The sequence below is a fragment of the Odocoileus virginianus genome, chromosome 3 (assembly GCF_023699985.2).
Source record: "Odocoileus virginianus isolate 20LAN1187 ecotype Illinois chromosome 3, Ovbor_1.2, whole genome shotgun sequence".
Taxonomy (NCBI): Eukaryota; Metazoa; Chordata; class Mammalia; order Artiodactyla; family Cervidae; genus Odocoileus; species Odocoileus virginianus.
Genome location: NC_069676.1, coordinates 28,695,815 through 28,721,067, shown reverse-complemented (window position 1 = coordinate 28,721,067; position 25,253 = coordinate 28,695,815). Strand labels below are relative to the sequence as shown.

The window sequence follows — 25,253 nt, the reverse complement described above, 5'->3', positions numbered from 1 at the left end:
TAGAAAACCACTTGTTGATTTTGGTAAAAATGTTTTCTCAGTCTGTGCGAGTACCTAGCACAGTTTCAGGTTCATACTTACGATGAATACATGCTGGCTGGATAAATGAGTCCTTCAGCATGTCTTGCAAGTAAATGTATCAGTTATAAGACTGAAGGTTTACTTCAGTGAAGTAAATAGAGGTTATAAACACTTGTCTTCTCAAAAGATATCATTGTGTAGCCTGTGTAATTTATGTTCAGAACATCCCTCCAAAGCAGGATACTGTCAAACACTTGGGCAAAATACTATGTGATGGAAGGTCTCACTGCTCAGCCACTAGTTGGAATGGGAAAGGAATTGTAAGAGTCTTAAGACTTGCTTTTATGGAACTTTTGATGCTAGAAGGGAATTTGGAAATCTGATAATAGTAAGATGGAAAGGTGAGATAACAAAACTGGCACACAGGTTACAAGCTTCTAGAGGGTGTTGGTTATTTTTTGCCCTTCTCACTGTCACCTGAAACACCCACCAGCGTGCTTATAAATGGTGTGGGTCGGAGATGGTACATGAAGGCAGACTGCTCCACTGGTTGTAAGTCTCAGAGCACGGGCTGGCTTAGCCTCTAGCTGTGTGTGTGTGATCTGGGGCAGCTTACTGAACCTCTGGATATTTTAATATGGTTTTATCTTTCACTACCAGATATCTACTGATTACTTCACTTGCTCAAAGTAAGTTTGGGATGATTGGTATCAAATGGATTCTAATCCACTCTATTTCTTCCTCAGCCTACTCTGTGTGCTGAGATATTTGGACTGAATCAGCAGGCTTGCTTTCTGGTTTCTGGTTGGGTTTGGTCGGTGAGAGGAATCAGCAGGAGATGAGCTCCTGGCACTTGAGCATCTCCCTAAGGCTTCTTTCTGAATTCTGGTAACTATGCCCTCCTGCAGCTATTTCATACTGATAACTGCTCCCCTTTGGTCTTATTAGCTTAGGGTACTGCACCATCTCTTGTAGTTTCTTCAGACCCAGCCCACACCTTTGCAGATGGTCTCTTTATTAAAATACCCACAAATTGCATTTGTTTGTTCCACTCGTTTCCTCATGGGAACCTGACACAAGTGGTTACCTGTTTCAGAGGTCATTGTAGGATTTAAAACAATGATCAACTCATAATTTTCAACAAGGTTAAATATGATTATCATCAGCAGTTGTTTCCTGTTACAAAATACTGGCTTTGTCATATTCATTGTGATTACGATGTTTTCAAATTTTTAAAAGACAAGAAGAAAATAACTATCATGTTTCAGATGTTAAAAGTGGAAAAAGTGAAACAGAGAAGTCAAGAGTGAAGTCATTCAGTGCTTCCATTCTAGAACTGAAGAAGTGAATTGAAGATTTTTGTCCTTGTTTCTCCGTACAGGGTACAGAGTCGCAATGATGTCTGGAAAAGAAAGTTACAACTTCAAAGTATGTACTAACTTAAAACATAACCTACTTGGAGTAAATGGATATGCCAAATGTAATACATTCTATTTGTGACCGCTAAATAATAATTGGGTTGAGTCATGGACACCTCAGCATCTTCACCTTAATTACTGTAAGAGCTGGGGCTCAGCATTTTCACGTTTATACCCTCTTGGTGGTGTGAAGATATATGATCCTTAGCACTGAATTTCTTACAGACTCTTGAGGGTAGATCTATTAATTTATACTCACAGCCGAATAAAAGACCAGCATTATGATGCTTATATAGTAGATTTTCTGCAAACACACATTTTTCTTACTACCATCAAAGAGTTCTCATTCTTAAGTCATATAAAATAGGCCACTCTGTGATAATTGGAGCCATCTCATCTTTAACTTATAGTACACTAATTAAACTGTTTGTCAGGAATGAGAACTAATGAATTCCCTGAAGGAGCAATGATCAGTTTGAAAAACTAAACATCCTACAATGTCTTTCCATTTGATAATGAATTTGTCTTAGTTGTTGAAATTTCAGAACATGTGGATGCATCTTTCAATATCTTGGAAAAATTGTATATGTATTCACGAAGAAATTAGAAAGAAAGTGAGTTTCAAAAATGCCTCTCTCTCTCTTTTTTTTTTTTACAGTTAAGTAGAGTCAAGGGAGGGATAGCAATCTGAAAGGCTTTTTGATGTCAGTCCAAATGAGGATTTATAGATTGTCCCTTCCATTCAAGGAGCTAAGTGGCAAAAACAGATATCTTGTTTCCAGAGAGGCTAATGCTTCTAGAAGGAAGGATTGTTGTTTGAACATTTGGATCTCTTTTTATTCTTTAACATTTTCTTCAAAGATGCATCCAGGTAAGATTGATGTTGTCTTTCTTTATAAAGAATATGCCTTTTATATATTGGGCACTTAACAAATGGAAACTTTCTCAACTATTTATTTATTGTCCTTAAGTTGTCCTTTCTAGAGGAGACATCATATCCAAGTGCCATCGCGATCTCCCTCCTGACCCTCATGAAGCCTCCCATTGCTTCCTTCCGCCCGTCTACTTCTGTTTAGATTTTCTCTCTTCCTATTTTTTTCATATTGAGGGAAATACAGTGGTGTAGTCACCAAGAGGAACTAGTAGTATATTCGTCATAGTTATTATTCTAAATGATGACACTGTTTTCAGCACATCAGTTGTGTCGACATGCATACCAGCAGTGTGGGAATAAAATAAAGTTCTTAGTAGATCGTACTAAGTGATCCTAAAAATATCACACTATACCCAAGAACCTTCCATGGCTGTTTGACAAATAGATGTAGGCATAGGTTTTTTAAGTTGAGTAATGGATGGTGTTTGCAGATGAAGGACATGTTGCTTTATGTAGTCATTTGGTAAACATGCTTTAATACCTTTTGCTGTGTAGAGGCAGTCATTTCCTTCTCTGAATTTTCTATCTAGTGGAGGACATAATTAGCTATCAATAGTAGAGGCATAGGCCGAGTGCTATAGTAGGAAGGAGTTAGGAGTAATGAGTCCACCTAGAATCTGGAGGAAGGTGGTCAGATTATCAAGGTTTCTCAGGGAAATTGACATTTGGTTTAAGAGTTTAAGGCCAAGTGGGAGATGACCAGGGAGAAAACATCAGGGAGAGTGTTAGGGTGTAACAGACTTGAGAAATTGTAAGTATTTTGATGTGACTTCACAGTAAGATATATGGTGTGGGGTGGCAGGTGATAACGTTAGCTGGAGCCAAATCTTGATCTGTTGCGCACTATGGAAGAAGGGAGCCTTTCTATCTTTTTCAATGAGTGATATTACCAAATGACCCTACACAGACTGTTGTGTCATCCATGCTCGGGATTCATACTATCATCTGTGTTGGTGACTTCCAAGTTTTTATCTCTGGCCCTGGGCTACAGATCCCCTTTGTCCTCTGCTTACCTACATTTTGATGTTTCATTGGCTGTCACAAAGTCTCCACTCCCACAGTAAACCCATCACCCTCCCTCAAGACCTCGGCTCCGTTCTGATTCTTAGTTTAGATAATGGCCCCAATTTTCAAGGTAGTCATCCATGACACTCTCTTCTCTGGAATCCCCAGTGTCTCCTGACATCCACTCAACAAGTTTCCTTATTTATTCAGTTACTGTCAACATTATTGTCTCTTTTCCATGCCTAGTTCCAGTATCTTTATTTAGGTTGCTGTCATCTTTGTTTTTGGTTACCCCTGCCACCTCTTAACTCAGCTCCATCGCCCTTTCTGTTCAGTTATCTCATGGTTACCAGGTTGATCTTTCTAATTATTGCATAAATGACAGCTAGTAAAATTTTTAGCAGGTCCTCATTGCCTGTGGATAAAATCCAAAACGTCGGCACGACATACAAATCCATAGGCTTTTGGCGCCGCCTGCTTGTCCAGCCTCCTGGGGCCCATGACCAATCCCCTACCCTTCTCCAGACTTTTTCAATGACATGGAGCTCCTGTAATTTCTAGTCTGTTAGTCTCCTGGGCGTTTTCCTGTTCCTGTTGCCTTCTTACCCTGTCTACTCACTCCTTTGCACCACTGCCTCCATCCAGGTCAGGGTGAGGTGCTTCTACAAGTATGTGGTGATAGGTTGTTTATTTTTCTCCACTAGATTTCAGGCTCCTCAGCGTCGGGAGCCATGTCTCGTTCATGTCTGCCTTATTCCCAGCACTCCTGTCTAGCTCATAGTTACAGCAAAATAATGGTGTTGACAAAGCACTCACTATAGGCCAAGCAAGGTGCTAATTTACTTACATATATTCTCTTTTAAGGGAAAAAAAAAACAAAATCAAGCTAAGATTTAGAGAAGGAATGCAGAAGAAAAGTAAAGATTGGGCAAGAGATTTGTTACAGGCAGTTCAGTAAAGACAGTATTTTATCAAAACAAGTGAGAATTTAAAAGATATATATACTAGGGTAGGGCCTTCCCAGGTGGCGCTAGTGGTAAAGAACCCACTTGCCAATGCAGGAGATGTAAGAGGTAAGGGTTCAATCCCTAGGTTGGGAAGATTCCCTGGAGGAGGGCCTGGCAGCCCACTCCAGTATTCTTGCCTGGAGAATCCCCCTGGACAGAGGAGACTGGCAGGCTACAGTCCATGGGGTCGCACAGAGTTGGACATGACTGAAGTTACTTAGCATACACATACACATACACATACACATACGAGGATAGAGGCAGTAGAAATCAAGTGGAAAGAATTCTTCATAAGATAGTATGAAAAACCCAAACAAAACCTTCTGGCCAACCCAATGTTATAGTGATTCCTAGAGGTATTGAACGGATGGCTGGTAGGTGACTGAATGGAAGAATAGAGAACCCAGCCTGTGCTCCATAGAACCTACTGTGAAACTTAATTTGTTTAACTCACAAGTCTGATAACTTTGGTGCAACAACTTCATTAGGATGAGAGGAACAACTGTGTAGGTGCAGAAGTAAGCTATGAGGCAACAGCCTGAGAGGAAACAAAGGTAAAAGCAGACATATCCTGAGAGAGTAATTGTGATGGCTCTGAAAAGAGATATTTAAAATTAAATGCACACATACGATTATTAAATTAAGTCCAAAATTGTTCAGGTGTGGAAGTCTGTTGTGTAATTCTGAATTCTTTCAGGGTCAAAAAGTGAAGCTTCCAGTGGTCACTGTGAACGGAGGGGTTGTCAGCTGGGCTGTGGTCCAGTCACCCAGTCGAGCCCAGCTCTTTGCGACCCCATGGACTGCAGCACACCAGGCCTCCCTCTTTCACCATCTCCCAGAGTTTGCTCCGACTCGTGGGAGTAATGGTTAAAAGTGAGGACCCTGGGCTCAGAGTGCCTGGTTTGAGTTCTTGCTCAGTCATTTACCAGCTACAGGACCTGGAAGAAACGACTTTGCCTGCAAAGTGGAGGTACTTTCTCTGTTGGGGTGTTTTAATGATTCAGTGAATACAGGAAAGCATGTGCTCCTAGAGCAGGATGGGCTGTAGCGGGCAATCAGGTGAAGTGTGGGCTCAGCTCCGTGGAGACCCGCACGACTTAGCAAAAGTAGGGAAGGGAGCAGTGACTGTATTCACACTTAAACCCATGTATCTCGATGGCCTTTCTTCATGTTTGGTGGATGTGTTAGTATGGGTGAAGTGTTGTCTTGTTTCATATTTAAAATGACAATTTTGTTTCATAAGATTCACTTCAAGGGACTTTGTTTTTGCTACGTTACAGCCTAAGTTCACTTAGTGTTCCCACATAATTCCTGAAAATAGTTGGCCAGGTGAACAACAAAAGTGGCCAGTAATCATGTAAGGCACACAGTGTATTAAAATATGATACCTACTTAAGTCCTTATTGTGGGAATTCTCGAGGTCATTGGTGTTGAATGTTCATTAAGTAGTCCATTTTACTATTCATTATTTTAGCTAATTAAACATCTTAATAGAAAGAAATCCTTGAAATATGCTACTTTTGAAATGTTTCCTTAGATATAATTAGTATATATTTCAAGATAAAAATATTGTGTCCTTAAGGAGAATTGCCCAGAAATAAATACATATATTGATTTAATGACTACCTGATAATGAACACAGAATTAACCTGTAGGATTGACTTAACAAGTCTCTTCTAAATGTCTGCTTTTTACCTTCGTCTTCCTCAGTTTCTTTGATTGATGCAGACACAAAACATTTGGTGCATGTGCGTGTGAGCTAAGTTGCTTCAGTCACATCTGACTCTTTGTGACCACATGGACTCTAGCCTGCCAGGTTTCTCTGTCCATAGGATTCTCCAGGCAAGAATATTGGGGTGGGTTGTCATGCCCTCCTCCAGGGGATCTTCCCGACCCAAGGATCAAACCCATATCTATGAGACCTGCATTGGCAGGTGGGTTCTTTACCACTAGTGCCGCCTGGGAAGAACATGACGTTTGCTGGCTCCTCTCAACCCACTGTCATTCTCTGTACCTTTACCTTATGTTATTGTTTCTGTTATAGCACTTATCCCAACTTAACATAACCTAGCTTTATTTGCTTATTTATCATCCATCTCCCCGACCTGAATAGAAGTTGCTATGTGCAAGACTTTCATTTGTTTACTGCTGTATTCCCCAAACCTACCATAATGCCTGGCAGAAATTCAGTAAATATTTGTTGAAAGAAGAAATGTACACATATAAGTTTGTGCTTAGTCAAGACTCCTAGACAAGATTGTGCCGCTACATGGATGTATTTTTGTAAACATTGTTCACTGAATATAATGTAATGCTTATTCGCTAAATACTCAAAACAAAATTTGGGAAATACAAGAAAATATCAATTAAAACATGTTAAATCATTCTCCAACCCTGAGAAAATGATGTAACATTTTGTTGTGTTATCCCCTTCATGTATTTGACATCACGTCATAATTATGTGCCATCCTGGATATATTATTTTGTATGCTAGATTTCTTTCACTTGTATTATATCACCAGCATCTTTTTATACTTTTACAAGTATTTTCTAAAGACTTCTATTTTAAATAGTAGAGTTGAAATCCTTTTCTTCCCACCTCCAAACAACATAAGTAATGAAAAAACAGAGAAGAAAATCCATCTGTAATGAAACAAGTCGTTAGCAGCAACCCCAGAGCACAAACATTGAAGTATACCTGCCTGCCAAGTCTATAACGTATGGATACAGGTGAAGGAAGACTTAAGAAACTACCCTTGTTCCATCATCTTGGACCTTGAACAAGGTGCAGATTTCCTACAAGTCAAATACACTTCCATCAAAGACATCTCCAGTGTTTCCTCAATTAACCTAGAGCCGTAGATAGACTCTGGGAGAAGTTGGAGCGACTGTAAATATCCAGACATCACCACCTTAAGGCAGATAAGATGGAACTGGAGAAGCGATTCTGGGGTGCCATGTTCATTTTCTTCTCCCAGCCTGCTAGCTGAGGGTGTCCAGTGGAAGTGAAGTGTGTGAAGGAGGGAGGGGAGGCAGCCAGTGCCTGTAGGGGCAAGCAGAGGGAGGAGCAGGGGACAGCAGAAAGGAAGGGCTTTCTGGAAGAGCTTGCCAAGGCTTTTAGGGAAATGCATTGCTTATTTCAGACTGAGAATGTACTGAGCACTGAATATTTGGTGAACTTAAAGAGTGAATACTTTCTCCTTATCCTGTTTGATAGAGAGACACGGCCACTAGGGAGAAACTAACCCATTAAGATTAGAAATGAGAATGAAATAGCTGAGCTTGTGCAAACTTCGTGTAGTTTACAGAAAGAGGTTAGCACAAAGATAAGGGCCATAAATCAAAGATTAAGCAACATGGCACAAAAGGGCATGTTTCTGCATGTTGTAAAATGAGCTTTAAAGCAAAAGGTGAAGCTGAGCTTTTCAAGTTGCTGGAATGTCACTGTTTATTTATGAGCCAAGATAAAACTCATTTTTAGATAAATGACTAAATTGAAATACCATAATATGTACCATTCAGGCGCCATTATGGTTTAAAAATGTGACTATAAAAATGTCACATAATTACGGAACCTATTTGTTGGTTGGGTATTTTCCGAGTCCCGTCTACTCAATGTATTGACTCCCACTAGATTTTACTGCTGCCCGCCTTGCGTAGCCAGTACACAGTAGCTATTATGAAAGCAAGATAGCGTTCTTTCTACCTCACAGAGGCCTGAAGAGTTTCGGGAATGTGGGCCAGAGCTCGTGTTGTTGTTTATGGTATTAGATACAGTAGAAATAAAGGCCCTTGGCTCACAGAGACCATACCTCATTTACAGAAAAGCAGTGGGTTCTTCAGAATTCACGTTTGTATTTCATTTGAAACTTGAAAATCTTACATTCTAGTCATTTCCCATTTCCCTTGAGCAGTCAAACTGTTAGGGTGTCTCTCTGCCAGATTCAGCCACGGCTGAGTGTACTATGTATGTGTGCACGCGCTGAGTCCTGTCTGACTCTTGGCGACCCCATGGACTGTAACCCACCAGGCTTCTCTGTCCATGACATTTCCCAGGCAAGAGTACTGGAGTGGGTTGTCATTTCCTTCTCCAGGGGATCTTCCTGACCTAGGGATCAGACCTGAGTCTCTTGAGTCTCCTGCATTGGCAGGCGGGTTCTTGACCTGCTGAGCTGGTAGCTCACTAAGAAAAAACATTGCATGATTGCATGATAGTAGCAGTCCTGCATTTGTGTGCCTCGCTGGTTAGTCATGTTCATAAATTGCACTTTACATTTTGTCAGGCTACCAGTACAGTTTTTGGAGATAGTTGGAAATAAGAAGTCAGAAACAGTGGGCAAATAGAGGCTGTATTTTGGTATGGAGGCCACTTGGAAGAGCAGGTTGGTATGGAAAACTGAGCTTTGGGAAGCACAGAGAAGTGGATTAAGAGGGTAAGTCAGGTGACAGTATGAGAGGATGCTATAACAGGCTTGCATCCTCTGAAGAGGTGATAAGAAGAACTTAAGGAAATGAAAATAGAGTGGCAAACCAGTAATAGTAAAGATGTTCAAACCACATGCAGGTGCTGTCCTAGATGCTTTACAAATGTTAACTCACCTTCCCTGTAGCCCAGTGAGCTAGGAATGATTAACATCTCCACTGTATAGGTGGAGAAAATAATTGAAGTGGAGGAAGTTTTAAAGCACTTTGCTCAAGTTACACAGATAACAAGAGGCCCAGCTGGGATTTGAACCTGGTACCTCAGATCCAAGCCCATGCTCTTCGTCCTTCTATTGTTTTGTCTCTCAGACATCTGTGAAAAATTAAGATGCTTTGGAAAAGTTTAAGTGTTCACTGTACAAACGAATGAGTTGGCAGTTAGGTCTTTGTTCAAGGTCAATACCTGATTCATACTTGAGACAATTCCAGGGTAGAGGTAATGAGTAAGAGTGGGCACACAGGGTCATATCAGTGGACAGAAGTTAGTGAAATTGAAAGAGGAAAATACAGAGTGGATTAGAGAAATTATTGTAATAACAAAGCATCATCTGCAAACTGGGTTCATATTAGACAAATTGTTTCTTTTAGACGTTCTAGTCTGCACTTGAAAAATCTCCTTATAGAAAATGTGCAAATATTGTTCAGTTTTACAGTTCTGTTGTTCAGTCACTAAACTATGTCTGACTCTTTGCAACTCCATGAACTGCAGGTTTCCCTGACCTTAACTGTCTCCTGGAGTTTGCTCAAACTCACATAGTTTGCTTAAACTCATGTACTTTACAGTAATCCTAGAATAAGCAGCATGTGAACTATTTCATTGTCCCCTATGCAAATGAATTAACCACAGAATTTAGGTAAGCGTCCAGTAATTAGTGGGTTTTCCTTTTCAATTTAGGACGCTTCGGCAAAAATGATATAGACCCTCTCCATGTGGATTTAGTTCAATGTTTAGGAAGTATTATTAAATGCCAGAGATATTATTAAATTAGTATAGGTTTGGCCAGAATGTACTTTTAAATGCATTTGGCAATGCGCCTTCACTTTTAACAACTAACACAATTAAAAGTGTGGGAGGAAGACTTTTAGACAATTTAAATACATATTTTCAAGCATGTTTTTCCAACCAAGATATTGTATAATTGTTTTTAAAATAAAAATAAAACCTAATGTTTTAGATTCATCTTTAGTGGAATATATTTGTTAGGGAGAGCAGTTTTATAGACAAGTTTCAGTTGAACAATTGTCAAAGACCCAAAGGATAGGCTTCTTTATATGCCAGATGTAGGGCTGTGTCTTGACAAAGTCAAAGCAACTGCTTAGTTCAATTAACCATTTGATTCTGGAATCAAATAAGAAAAACTAATTATTTGGTTAAAATAATCTGTTTTTGTTATTTTCTGTCATCTTCTTCAGTCAAAAGTACCCACTTGTAGAGAAGCTGGTGCACCAGCTCTTAAGAAAAGTAAAAGGTGTTTCATTTATGATGCTGCAGGAAGCCTGACCCCAGTAACCTTTAACACTGGCTAGCTTTGGCAGATGGTTACTCTGGACTGTAACTGTTATACTTTGGGACTCCTGGGAAGTAGACTGTATGCTGGAAGTTTATCAGAGAGTGCTCTTGGGATCAACACCTGTGGAAGGGAGTGGGCAGGAGAAGTTGGGCTCTGATGCAGTCTCACCAAAAGCCTCAGTCGATCAGCAGAGAGTGGAGGATCTCTTGTCTAGCCAGGGGCGATTCCCTGTTGATATTGGGCAATATCATTCCCAGCAACTGGGGATGATGTCTTTCCATCTTGAACTGGAAGCAACAGTGCCCTCTAGAATAAATGACTAAAATATTTTGAAACTTTAAGAAGGAAATAATAAAAAAATAATATCTGCATCTTATTGTTTACATTTAAGTTATATATAGTGTTATCACAGAAGCCTCATTTTACAAGAAAATGAAACCAAGAAAAGTTTTATTTGAATAAGTTTTTTGCATAGAAAAGGGAAGTGGTCATATATTTAGTTATTGGTCTTCAGGAGAATGCACATGCGTGTGCAAGAGTGTGGAATAGATAAATAGGATGAGCCACTTTTAGTCTTGTGCACTGTATTAGGAGCTTGAAAGTGAAAGTGGCTCAATCATATCCGACTCTTTGTGACCCCATGGACTCTACAGTCCATGGAGTTCTCCAGGCCAGAATACTGGGGTGGGTAGCCTTTCCCTTCTCCAAGGGATCTTCTCAACCCAGGGATCAAACCCAGGTCTCCCACATTGCAGGTGGGTTCTTTACCCACTGAGCCACAACGGAAGCCCTGTTAGGAGCTTAACCTGTCATTTAATCTGTGGAACTCCTCTGTGAGGGAGATACTGTTCTCTTGATAGCATTGGTAAATACACAGACTCAGACAGGTTAAGTGACGTCTGAGATCACACAGCTAGTTTGTCATATAGTCATGACTCGAAGCCAATTTCATCCAGATCAAAGCCCTCTTTCGGATCCCACGCTATACTGGTAGTTCTAATCCTTTAACTCTAGCCAGAGATTTTCTGCTTCAGTGGTTAGCTTTCTTCCCTTGTTTTAACCATGTCTCCTTATCCGGGTTTAGGTCCTCACAAATCCCAGAAATTTGCTTTTGACCCTTGAGACAACTTCTGTTGGTAAAAGGCAAATATTTTTATCCTCACTTAGCAGGGCTATAGTGCAGATGACAGTGGGCTGGCATCCTAGGAAAACGGGTCCCTTCTGGGATGATTTCTGCCTCGTACTTCTGTCCCCATTTGGTGGAGGTGTTAGCGGGTAAAGGAAATTCGCGATGCTAAAATATGCTTAGGAGCCAGAGGTAAAGCTGGGTGTACCTGTTCCAAAGCCCATGCTTGATCCCCCCTTCAGTGAGATTAATATGAGGAAGGAGGTATGTGTGTGTGTGTATGCAGTAAGTATAGAAACACTCCAAACTTTGATTGACCCCACGTTATAAGTATTTCATCTATGATGAGGGGTTCTTGGAACCAGTAGAAAGAAATAATTTGGGGTACTGCTAGGAAAAATATAAATATATACACTTGAAGTATATGCCTTTTGAAATGAATTTAAACCCCATTTAAATTAGAATAACTTCCTTTGGGCTTCTCATTTGATTAGAATGCCTGGACAGTGTTCTTTTACACTGTGTTCTGTGTTTTGAGGAACTATGGCTGACTGATCCCCACAGTTGAATCAGGTTACAAATGACACAAAACTTCCCTTGCTCTATGACAGTCGGCATCCTCTGATTTGTTTTCGACAGCACGATTGAAGTAGGCAAGATTCTCTTGTTACTTTGCTTATTTGAATAGGATACCGCTTGTGTCAGATAGTCCATGAGGACTTTAAGACTTTTGTCAGATTTTCATATAATATTTCATCTTCTATAGTAAAAAAAGGAATAAAGCAAGTCATTGTAATATTTTCAGTCACATGTATTCTTTGATAAAAGTTAATGACAATCTCAATCTGAAGTATTTTATGTCTTTTCTCAAGCAGCGATTACTTTATTTGTATGTCTTTGGTTGCTACACAAATCTTAATTTAATGGAGGATTTCAGAAACAGTTGAATGAAACAGATATTTTGACATGATTGATGCAGTGTCCCATATATATTGTATAACTGCATTATAAATTATTTGGGGCTTTAATATTGAAAACAGATGAAAGTATGTTTGCTTTTTGAAATGAGAAGAGAAGGATATTCATGTACAAACTTGTAGAGATTTGACTGTATCATGAATGCATGTCTTCATTAACAACCATAACTCAGCTTCCCAATTTATCAGTATTAATCTAAATGGCTGTAAACTTAATTATCAGTCCTAGTGCTGCAGTCAAGATCAACTAAGAATTTATTATTTTTTTATTGTTCTGGGTATTAAAATGGTCACAGAACTACAGTAATACTGTTTCATATCTATCTTTACATATATTAAGTTATGCTGATACTGATAATTTATAAAGTTTATGAATGAGAACCAAATTAAAGATGCCCTTTGAGTTCTCTTTTTTTCCCCCACAGTGAAGTTAGGAATCAAGTAGTAATATAATATCTTGAGAATTCATATATAATGGACAAGGATTTAATGAAGACTTTCAGGTTTCACTGTTATTTTAGATCCCCATAGTATTTGAATGCGGTTTTGTATGTCATTTGAATCTCTTGGCCTACGTCTTCAAGGGAATGTTCATTTCCTAAAACCTCTTTATGGGATAAACATAAGCGTTTATAGAAAGATTCATGCATACCTCTGCTTCTAGGGTAGCCTAAGGGCGTGTGCATACACAGGCAGGAAGCTATCAGATACCTGGAGGGGGACTTGGGTTTTATACAGGGGGGAGGGTGGCAGCTTGCGTGTTGGTGTCCTGATCTGAAGGAAGCAACTGGGTTTGTGATCATTTTGAAAAGTAGTACCAATTTCTCTACATCTAATTTTCAAGAGAGGATAAAAATATGGATGTTTTTGTAAAATTCCTTAATTTTAGAACACTGAGAAGACCAAATCAATCCCTGATGTGGGCTACATATGGCCCGAAGGCATCCAGTGTTCTCATTCGCATCTAAGTCATGGGAAACTGGAATTCTGATTGTCTTCCATTGGACATACATGGAATGCCAGTACAGTTTGAGTAAGAAACTAATTATCTTAATAGAATCTTCAAAATGGAATCAGAGCCAACTTTGGATAGATTTAAATTTTCTTCTTCAAGTGTGAAAAATGCTCCAGTTTTCTAGGTTAAGCCACATATATTTTAGTCCAAAAAGGAGGTGGGGGTATAGGAAGTTGGAATCCTGTTTCATTTGGGATACTGTCTCTTTATTGATTGGTCCAAAATTGAATACCCAATTTCCTCTTTCCCATTTATATCTCAGTTTGAGATTTCCTTTCCTGATTTAAGCCTTTGTAGCCAGTTTTTATCTGATCATTTGTCTGTCTGATATCCTTGATATGTTTTTGTAACATTTTTAACAGAAAATGTAAGTGCTGTTTATGGAAACCAAGTTGGTCGGCTGTGAAGGGTCTCTTGTGATTTCTCAGGTTGTTTTCACATTCAACTGATGCTGGCTTCTAGAACAGAAGTCTGGGAACTAACAATGAATGTTAGACCACTGAACATAGGTTTCTTTCCTTTCTAAGTCTGTCTGCAGGGGCAGAGAGAAAAGATGAATGAGAATGGAAAATACATGCATGTAGCTGAGCAGGAGGTTAATTATATTAATTTCAGACTCAACCCAGCCTGAAGACAATATAATAATCTTATAAAAAATGGAATGCCAGCAAGGAGCCAAACTTCTATTACCTTTTTCCTTTTAAGAGCACAATATGTTATAGCAATCAGGAACTCATAAATTGCCCTTACAAGCAGTTCAGAAAAAGTTACTGTGTGAAGCCTACTTAGAGTTGGGAACTGTGGAGAGATTCTTTTCCCCCATTGCACCTGAGGTGTTTTTTCCATGTGTTGAGTTTTGATTCAGTTGTTCACTAGAGAACATGGGAATTCTGCTATGTTTCTCAAACATGTGATGGATGTGGAGGGGTCAAGCTGAAACCGAGTTACTTTGAATACTGAGGAGCCAAATATAAATAGTACTCTGAAGTATGATTCCCTCAATATATATGTGAATACAGAGAACCATCCCATTTTCCTCTCCTTTGGACTGGGATCCCTGGTAAGAATGAAGTAGGGGATGAAGATGGGAATTAATGGAGGGAGAGATGAAATATTCTAGTGCCTTCCAACACAGACCTCTTCCTTACCTCACCAGAGAAGCTTTCATCCCTTTCCTTCATCAATAAATACTGAGAATCACCGAGTAAAAGACCAGTGATTCAAAGTGTTGACACCTTGAAGCAAGGGAATGTTTCTCAAATAATTTACAGCAGCTATGAAAGTAATTTAAAAAGTTAATCTGCCCTTAAAGTATTCAGCTTTGTCAATTGTGCATAATATCCTCAGTATTTACTGTTACTTTGTGCTACAAACATAAACAATCATTTCAATGACCCTTTTTTATTAAAATATGTGCACACTTATATTTCATTATTTCAGAGAACCACATGAATCCCACAAGTCCGTGGAAATTTTAGAGTGAATTTTATTGCCTCGTCACCTGTGTCTAGACAAATTTATTAGGCACTTGCTGATGGTGAGTAATGCCTGTTTATTAAGCTGATTTTCAGGCTGCTTACATGAGAACTTCCATAAATTAGCTCTAGTAACCTTAGGATTTAAACTTAAATAGAGATTAGGCATTTATAAATTGATTCTAGCGATCATGAAGTAAGAGGGAAGATATATGTTTTTAAATGCATTTTTGGCTTGAAACCCCTCCCTTACTTTCAACCCCAGGGGCCTGCTCTACCATAAAGAAGGACATATTTAAACGCTAGAATCTCTAGTGCCAGAAATTTCTACTTTATGTCTTGGCTAACCAGTGAGGATAATCAGCACCTTGTCTCTCTTAAAACTGACAGGGTACATTTTTAAAGTGTTGAAAGAGAAGTATACAGACTTTACAGGTTGAGCAGTCTCAGTTTCCTGGCCTCGATGAAGATTTTGAAACTTAAGTTACTTTCAGTCGTCAGGGTAACACACTGTGGTCAGTAAATGAGCTGGCTACTTTAGTCATTGGCATTTTCTAGTTAACACATACAAATTGGTAGTGCATACTCTGAAATAACTTCCCTGTTAGTTCAGATGGTAAAGAATCTGCTTGGAATGCAGGAGACCCCAGTTTGGTCCTTGGGTCGGGAAGATCACCTGGAGAAGGGAATGACAACCCACTCCAGTATTCTTGCCTGGAGAATTCCACAGACAGAGGAGCCTGGCAGGCTACAGTCTGTGGTGTCACAAAAAGTCAGATGTGACTGAGTGACTAAGATTCATCCAAGACTCTGAAATACAAAATCGACATTACTTATGGTTTTATGGTACCTTAATCAAAGGAACCATCTACTTCTCAGTTCGCGATTTAGTGTATTAAGAAGGCAAACCATTTAAAGACTCAGATTTATTAATCTTTTGGATATTAACCCAGCCCCAAGTTTTCAATGAAATCTGCCTAAGTGTGGGCAAATGCTAAGAACCTCTGGGGTTGTTTTTTTTTTTGTTTTTTTTTTTTTTAGCACTTTTATTTGGAAAACTATAGGATTGTCTGTGCCTCTTGTCACTGTTTAGAACTTTGGTCTGTCTCATACCTCCTCAGAAAAGCAATAAAAGCCTTTGTCTCTTGGGGTTCTTTAGGAAACTGCATTGTTGGGGAAAGGCTCTACCATTTTTAAGCCCACCTTTGGTATCTTGGTATCATTACTTCCCTGGTGGCTTAGATGATAACGTGTCTGCCTACACTGTGGGAGACCAGGTTCAATCCCTGGGTCGGGAAGATCCTCTGGAGAAGGAAATGGCAACCCACTCCAGTACTCTTGCCTGGAAAATCCCATGGACCGAGGAGCCTGGTAGTCTACAGTCCATGGGGTCGCAAAGAGTTGGACACGACAGAGCAACTAAACTTTCACTTTCACTTTGGTATCTTAAGAGATGCTGGATAGGAATTACATGGTATGTCATGGGAATAGCCAGCACACAAAAATGAACAATACCCCATCCAAAATTTAGTTGTTTCTAAAATCCTTTGTCTCTCATAAATTCACTTCTTGATTATGTTGCAGAATCAAAAGTTAAAGAAGTGTTAAATAAGCTGTGAGAAAGTTTAGCAAATTTCAGTAAAATAGGCTGTCTTCTAGCCACCTCTTTCTCTAGGAGAGTAGAACTTCCATGGGTGGTGCTTCATGAGATGTTTTGTATTTTAGCTATGTTTTCCCATCAGCTGCATGTCCTCACAGTCAGGATATTTATTGCTGGCCATCAATATTAATACACCCAGAGTGACAATTTTTTGGTTTCTCCTTTTCTCCTACCTCTCCTCTCCTGTTATCTTATTATCCAAGTCACTCAGTCTAAGGGTAGAGAAACCTGAGATGGGTGGTTTGGGGATGGAAGAATGGAACCAGAACTGCTCTGTGTCCCATCTTGCCAGCGGGAGTCACTACTCATCGCTCAGGTCCTCAGGTAGTGTCCATAGGAAGGACATCTACATGTGTCCAGTGACCTCTGGCAAGCAACAAGCTGGCATCTCTCACAGTGATTCAGATCACTGGATATGGATTTGGGTGCTAAAGAAAAGGCAGGACCATTTCAGTCCATATGCAGCTAGTTGTATCAGTAATGCCGTCAGTAATTACCAGAGCTTTATGCAGTGCCCAGTCTAGCGCAGGCACTCTATCTCTGTATAGTCACTTAATCCTCATGACAGGGGGACTTTGATGGCCATTATCCCCGACTGACAGATAAAGAAACTGGAGCTTATAGAGAGGCTAAGGAAATTGCCATGGCCATTCTCCAGGTCAGTGGTGGTGAAAGGACTCAATCCTGGTCCCAAACACATAGTTTTAACACAGCCTGTGTCTTCTCAACTGTGTTCTTCACTCAGCAATATGTATAATGCATCCCACAGTGTGAGCTTCTTCATTTGTCCCTTTTTTTTTCATGGTAACAGTGTGATAAGCAGGCTGTGTTCTTTTTCCAGAGGCAGAATGTTTAAGAAATATTGTTCTTATCTTAGAGATATATAGGGGATTTTTGCAATTGATATGTGAAGATCTATCTCTGTATTTTCCTTAAGTAAGAAACAAAATAGAATGTCTTTTTTCTTCCTTTCCTCCTAAGCTTGTGATTACACTTGCATTGGAAGAGATCCCATGGCAGATGGCATCTGAGAGTAGTTTTAACAAATATGTTCATCATAAACATTGTATGGCCTTCATACCAACCAGGTTTTCTAATGACACAATAGAAACAGAAGATTTTAATGTTGAAACCTACTTAGGTACTTAGCTGTCAAACTAAATGGACTGGAGCCCATGAGGTTCCTCTGTCCATGGAATTTCCCAGGCAAGAATGCTGGAGTGGGTTGCCATGCCCTCCTCTAGGGAATCTTCCCGACCAAGGGATCAAACCCACATCTCTTAGGTTTCCTGCATTGGCAGGTGAGTTCTTTACCACTCACGCCACTTGAGAAACCCTGCCAAACTAAATTAGTCAAGTATTATTCTCTGCTAGCCTCTTATGTGGATAGCTCAGTGTCCACTTCTGGAGTTTAACCCTTGCCAGTCAAGTAGTTTTCTCATGTTCCCCCTTCATCTCACTATCCTCCTAGCAATCCCTACAGTCTAAAATCTTTTTACTGAAACCAAAGCTTACCATTATATTAGGTACATTTTTTTAATTCAATAATTTTCACTGGAGACTGTTGAAATTATTGCAAGTTTTAATTACTGAGTATTTGAAAGAACAGATAGCTTTTATATGTAAGCAGTTACTTAAACTGAAATAATGAAACATTAGTAATTATATCTTTATTTTTGCTTGAATGAATCACTGAAACTGTTTTGTAAGTAAGTTCTGCATAGATACTCTTTAAAATGATATTCTTTGAAAATGTTTTTGGTTTTCTCTTAGGTGTAGGTATTGAGTGTTTGGGAGAGGCCAAGCATTCTTTATCATATATGGCAAAACCTTTCCTCCTTGGTTCTCCTGACATTTGGGGTCAGATCGTTTATTGTCGTGGGGGCTGTCTGTGTACATTGGGGGATATCGTGCTGTATCTTTGGCCTCTACCAACCACATGTGAATATGTAACCTCCTCCCAGATGTGACAGTTAGAAATGTCCAGACATTGCCCCATGTCCTCTAGGGGCAAAATCACCCCAGACTGAGAGCCGTTGCTCTGTGGTTCTCCAGCTGAGAAGTCTTAGTTAGAGAGGGACCAAAATATCAGCTCTGGTGATGACCAAGCTACAGAAGATAAGGTGGCTAAGGTCTAAGACCAGGATAGGTTTCTTTTTCTTTTCTTTTCAGACACCTTTACCCAAGTGTCATCTTACCAGGCCTTCTCTAGCCACTCTGTTAAAAAACTAGCACAACCCTATGACTCTCGGCCTCATTTGCTCTGTTTATCTTCCTTGCACCCATCTCAGCCTGGAGTTTTATAATGCTTTTTGTTTTTTTTCCCCTGTCAAAATGTAAGCTATATTACCTTCAAGGCTCATTTCAGAAAATTTTAAATTGCCTTTTTAAAAAAAATTTTTTAAATGTAAGTTACGTGAATGCAGGAAATTTGTTTTTTATTTAGTCCTGTAAGTGCAGTACACAGACCAATACCTGACACATAATTTGTAACCCATGAGAAATTGTTGACTGAGTGAGTCAATCATTTAGAGACACTTTCTATTAAAAAAAAATACAGTGAGGATATTAAAGATCACTAATATAGCTGAAAATAAATTGAGAGAATTGTTAATGGAAAAGAAGCACAGCTTCAAGTATAATAAAATCTACCTAATGATTTTATAATTAATTGTTTCATAACTGAGATTTAGGTTTTTCTCTCATTTGGTGGAATTAGTTGTACTAGAGTCCATTTTTCATGTCAACCAACAATGGCTTCAGATAAGAGAAAGCCTTGAGCTGTAAGGAAACAAGGAGAGAAAGTCCAGATGATACATGAAGTCAGAAAACAGTTGGAAAGTACCAACATCTCTTATATAAGCAACCATTGAAAAATGTGTCAATAATCAAAAGCCTGTTATTAGACGGTTTCACTGGAAGGTACAGAAGGACAAATACAGCATTCCTTAAAATGCTTGTTTTGTAGTTTGAGAAGTAACAATTGAAGTTTGGAATTTAACGGAAATAATTTATTTATTGAGTTTAAAATTCTTATTCTGTATTTTAAAATCTTCTCTTGCCTTATGCTTTTTCAGCTCCCTAAATTTAACCAATTGCAAATGTTTCTAAGTGCCATTACACTCAGTCTTTTGAATTGAAGTAGTTGCCTTGAGTAGAAAATCTGAATTTCATCATAAAGATGGAACACAAAATCCTTGGCTTAGATATAAGGCCCAGAAATGAATGGGATAAAATGCTGTCAGCTTAGCAAATAGTAAATATACACATTCCACCAAATGTGCTTTTGTCTTGAAGAATTATGGACATGTATACCAGGCACAGTGAAGATTGCAGCCCCTTCCGGCTGTATACTGAATGCTGCTTGAAATTTTATATGACAGGAAGAGCCAACCTGGCCATAGGCAGATGCCAGAATTCACTAGCATTGTCAACAAAAGGTCTGTGACAATTGATCTTTCAAGACAGAATGTTAATATCAGATTTATTGTTGTTGGTTGATTAGTGTGCCCTCGTGTGTTTCCTAATTATAGCACCTATTTAATTCTTTCAAAGTACCTATCGTTTCTTACTTTTAAACATAGGATCAATATAATTAATGAAAATACTGGATTTTTTTTTTTCTCATACATGCTTCTTGAGATATATGTAAAGTCCTGAAGAGTCCAAGGCATCCCTAGGTCAGTGGATTGGGCCCTGTTTATCGTGGATTAGTCACAGAAGTAGAAGAACCAAAAGAACAGTGTGTCCTATTCCTCTTGTTTGTTGTGGGTTGGAGGGGTGTTGGCTCTCCCGGTCTTCTGTAGTATGTTGGCGGTATGTCCTTGCCTGAGACCTTTCTCCGAGGCTCTCTGTCCAGTGTTATTCCCATCCTCCATTGGTGGCATAACATGATCATATCTTATCCCTCATGGATTATAGCATAGCTCAACATCTGGAGCCAGAGGTTTTGGTATAGTTTTATAATGGAAATAGGATGTGTGGAAGAGACCGGAAACAAAGAGGAGATAGAGTAGACTTTCATTCCCTGAGATTCTGTCTGATAGGACATTTTAGGAATGTGTGCATGCTCAGTCGCTTCAGTCATGTCCGACTCTTTGCAGACCCATGAACTATACCCCTCTGGTGGCTCTGTTCACGGGATTTTCCAGGTAAGAGTGCTGGAGTGGGTTGCCATGCCCTCCTCCAGGGAATCCTCCTGACCCAGGGATGGAACCCACGTTTCCTGTAGCTCCTGCATCACAGGTGGATTCTTTACCAGCGGACCACTGGGAAAGCCCCATTTTAGGAATTTGTTCAATCAATGGACATATTAAGTTTCCATTACGTGCAAAACATCCTGATGCGTGATGTGGGGGATACAGAGATGAGTATGAGTTGCTTTTTTTCCTGCCCTCCAGGAAAGCATGCCTTCTAATGATTTCCTTCCTTGGGGCAGTCCACTGCAACCCAAAGCTACAGGTCTTTCTGGAAGTGTTAGAGATTCAGGAAAATCATGCTCTTGTGACTTTTGCACATCTAACAGGATGGCTTACACTGTATCATTTGGTAGCATTTTTGTACTTCTTTAGAATTCATCCTCGCAAGGACTTTTTTAAAACGTAAAAATGTATTTCATTTATCCCATGATTTGTTCTGTGTGGTTTTATATTTTCTAAGTACATTAGCATCACTAGAACAGGTTAAAAATAGAATTCCAGTATTAAAGATGAGGGGATAGAGTTTGTCTCAAATAGCTGATGATGTTTCCAGAGTCAAACAAAGCTTTCTCTTTTCTCTTCATTCAAGTAGAAGGCAGTTTCACCAATGAACTCAACTTCTGCCTCCTGCAAAGCATGGATTCATGGACTAATAGAGTTTTAAAACTCTAAAATTATTAGAGATAATTTCAGAGACAGCGAAATTAGTAGACACTGAAATACACATCTTCCTGCCAGTCACTGAGTAATAGGAATTTCACATTCTTATCTGCTTATCTGATGATTTCCTGGGGTTTGGGTGAATGAAAGTAGAGTTGATAAATTAGCTACTTGATCTATTTTTGGCATGTCCAGGGCATAGTAGCAGAAAGCTGAGAAGTCAATTCTAAAATTTTTTAGTAGTCACAAAAAAGTAATAATGTTGACTGCTGAGATATATTATGAACTGTGGGGTTGTTAAGAGACACTAATGACATGGATATAATTATGGATACAATGAAAGCAGTTGTCAGTGGATTGTGTAGGGTTTCTTTTAAAATCACATTAACAAGATTACCGAATAATTAGAACACAGTTTGAGGCAAGCTTTGCAGGAATGATTCCCAGATGTGAGTGAGCTAATTTTTATCATTAAACTCAGTGTTTTAATGCAGCTGGAGCAAAAAACATATACTTCAGTAGGACTTACAGGAAGCCAGAGTTGTTTGACTTTCTTCATTTTACTTACAAATTATTTGAAAAGATAGACTATGAATTCTTTGTCATCCATAATATATTACAGCTTTCTGGAAGGTCTGTGTGAGCAGTGCTTTTCAAAGCTTGCTGGGATAAAGTGGTCATCATAGCATCTTTACCACAAAGAACATCTGCTCACCAGCTCTGCCTTCTTTGGTTGTAGGAGTGCTTTAGGGAATGATTTCTTTTTTGTCTCTTGACAGACTTCTGTGCTCAAGGCCAGATTGAAGAGATAGCAATAGTGTGTGTGTGTTTGTATTTGTGTGTGCACACAAGTGTAGAGTATGCTGAAATCATAAGCCTAACCATATAAGAACATGTTGTTTCTCTGGGTATCCTAGAAGTTCTTGGTTCTTTCACATATGTGTAGATATTCTCAATTTGAAAAAAAAAATACTGATTTTCATTTGTCTCCCTTCTGATTATGCTCTCAATTTTTAGAGATGTTTTACATTTTTAACTACAGTAACACATTCATCCTGGTACCTTGGAATGATGAGCATCGTATTCAAGCAGTTCTGTTTGTGTCTTATTTATAGAATATTGTGAAAAGAAATATCTAATGAATTTTCATGTAAAATAGAACTGTGACATTTTTGTGGGAGAAAAAGATTGAATTTGGCAAACATTCATCCTGATTTTTCCTCTCATGCCATTTCTTATTAAAAACATAAAAATAAGTGCTTCCCTTCCTATTTCTCTCTTAGCCTTTGAATACTGAACATAACCAAGCACATTATGAACAAAGCAAATTATTTGTATTTTGTTTTTACCTCTTAATTTTCAACATGTAAAACATACCCACAAATATTGATTATATTTTTCTCAAATTTCTGGTATCCTACCATTATTTCAGATTCTGAGGGACATATATCTTTCATTCAAAAGATATTAACAGTTGGTATACAGATGGGAAAATCTTAATTTTCCAAGTATTTTATATGTTCCTTAAGTAAATGTGGAACATAGAAGCAATATAAAGTTTATTTTCTCATATTTGTTAAGACATCTTTATTCCTTAAAGGGAAAAAAGATATATGAACCTGGCTTTCAATTTCTGGAACATTATGGTCTAGAGAATTACTGTTGTTCATTACCTTGATGTTCTTAAATAATGTTCTGATAACAAGAGCCTTCATTGTCTAAGTCCTCACAGTTTGGTTACAAGGTGAACTGTCATAATTCATAAGAGGAAAATACTTACTGAGAAAGTGACTGGTTATAAAAGTAGCCTTCTAAAATCTCACTAAGCTGATGTTTTTATTAATCAGTTTGGGGCTGATTATAAGATGCTTACAACAATGTAACACAAAAAAAAAATGCAATGCTAAAAATATGGTACACATGCAATCCATATAACAAATTGATTGCAAGAATTCATTAATGCTGGGACGTCCCTGGTAGCCCAGTGGGAAAGAATCCACCTTCCAGTGCAGAGGATACGGGTTTGATGCCTTAACTGGGAAGATCCCACATGCCTCGGAGCACCGAAGCCTGTGCCCCACGACGGCTGAGGCTGTGCTCTAGAGCTGGGAAGCCACAACTACTGAGCCCACATGTGCCAACGACTGAAGCCCCAGTGCCCTGGGGCCCAAGCTCTGCGACAAGAGAAGCCACTGCAATGAGAAGCCCAAGCTCCACAGCTGCAGGGTAGCCCCTGCTCACCACACCTCGAGGAAAGCCCGTGCAGCAGTGAAGATCCAGCATAGTCAAAACTAACTAAATAAATAAAATTACATATATGTAAAGAGAATTCATTAATTCAAAACAATTGATGCTGGAAAACTGCCTAAATCACACATAAATCCGTTGATAAATGAGGATCCGGCAGAGTGAGACCAATGAACAATTAAAAATGAGAGGACAAAAATGGATGAAGTCATAAGTAGATGTTTCATATGAAAATTATTTTAGAATCAAAGGGCAAGAGGAACCCCTGGGAAAATTGATGACATTTTTGAGTATTCTTTGAAATAATAGCTCTAGTTTAGGTTGAACTGTAGTATAATTTTGTCAGGAAAGAAAAATTATGTCGACTCGATTCAATCTTTACTCCAGTTCATTGCTGCAGTTATAGCTTAAAATTTTCCTTATGATATAATTTTAATGAATTTATTTAAGATAATAACCCGACATTATGTTTTTCACTATTTCAGTGAAAAGGTGGCTTAGCCTTTTCCTGTTACCAATTTTTCTCTGATAATGAAAGCCTCATGATAAAGCCACCTGAACTATTCATTACCAGATGGACTCTGAATTATCCATCACCAGTAATTATGAGTAGGATGTGCCTCAGTTGTTTCCTTCATTAAAAGCCCAAAGTATTTATTTGTTTCATCACAAAATACTTATTTAGCACAATAATTCTCAACTCTTGTCAGGCTTTAAAATGACTTGCTCCCAGGTTCCACTCCAAGAACAGCTAAATCAGAATTTCTGAGGGTTGGAGCTTGAGAAAAACTGGGGGTTTTTTCTGTTTGTTTGTTTTTAAGACTTCCTATGAGATTCTAGTGAGTACCACTGATGGTACATCAAAAGGTATTAACTTCCAGTGATTCGCTTTGCAGAATCAAAAAATGAATATGACTGTTTTCTTTCTACTAGCACTATTTTAACATATTAAAAAAGTTCTAGAGTTTTCTCTTACATAAGTCAAATTTGAAAAAGTAATGGTAACCTGTTAGGTCTTTATTGACAAGAAAGAGTATTCTTAACCATAATAACTCATTTCTGCATTTTGAACTATATATTTCTTTAACTTTTTTTATGCTGTTAATTACTTTCTTTAAAGAAAACATCACAGTGCTACTTGTGTTCCTGAGAGGTTGAGGATCTAGGAGGCAGGGCCTCTTCAGACTTGTCACACTTCTCTTTCTGTATTATTTTCTGCATCCTACTGTAGACACATAAGTGTACCCTGCAGGAGACCCTGGTTCAATTCCTGGGTCGGGAAGATCCTCTGGAGAAGGGATAGGCTATCAACTCCAGTATTCTTGGGCTTCCCTGTGGCTCAGCTGGTAAAGAATTTGCCCACAATGCAGGAGACCTGGGTTTGATCCCTGGGTTGGGAAGATCCCCTGGAGAAGGGAAAAGCTACCCACTCTAGTATTCTGGCCTGGAGAATTCCATGGACTGTGAAGTCCATGGGGTTGCAAAGAGTTGAACACAACTGAGCGACTTTCACTTT

General features: G+C 38.9%; 1 protein-coding gene across 15 annotated transcripts in view; it reads left to right on the top strand.

The window, feature by feature from the left end:
* SNCAIP (synuclein alpha interacting protein) overlaps positions 1 to 25,253 on the top strand; it is a 153,767-nt gene that overhangs the window by 14,093 nt on the left and 114,421 nt on the right. For 3 of the 15 annotated variants that reach the window (XM_070465107.1, XM_020891021.2, XM_020891023.2), the window contains exon 2: positions 14,937 to 15,033. The exons of 11 other annotated variants lie outside the window; for them this stretch is intronic. The gene's annotated coding sequence lies outside the window, so the exon portion shown is untranslated. Of the gene's footprint in view, positions 1 to 1,402; positions 1,450 to 14,936; positions 15,034 to 25,253 lie in introns of all 15 variants that reach the window. One more of the 15 variants, XM_020891027.2, reaches the window with a different exon arrangement.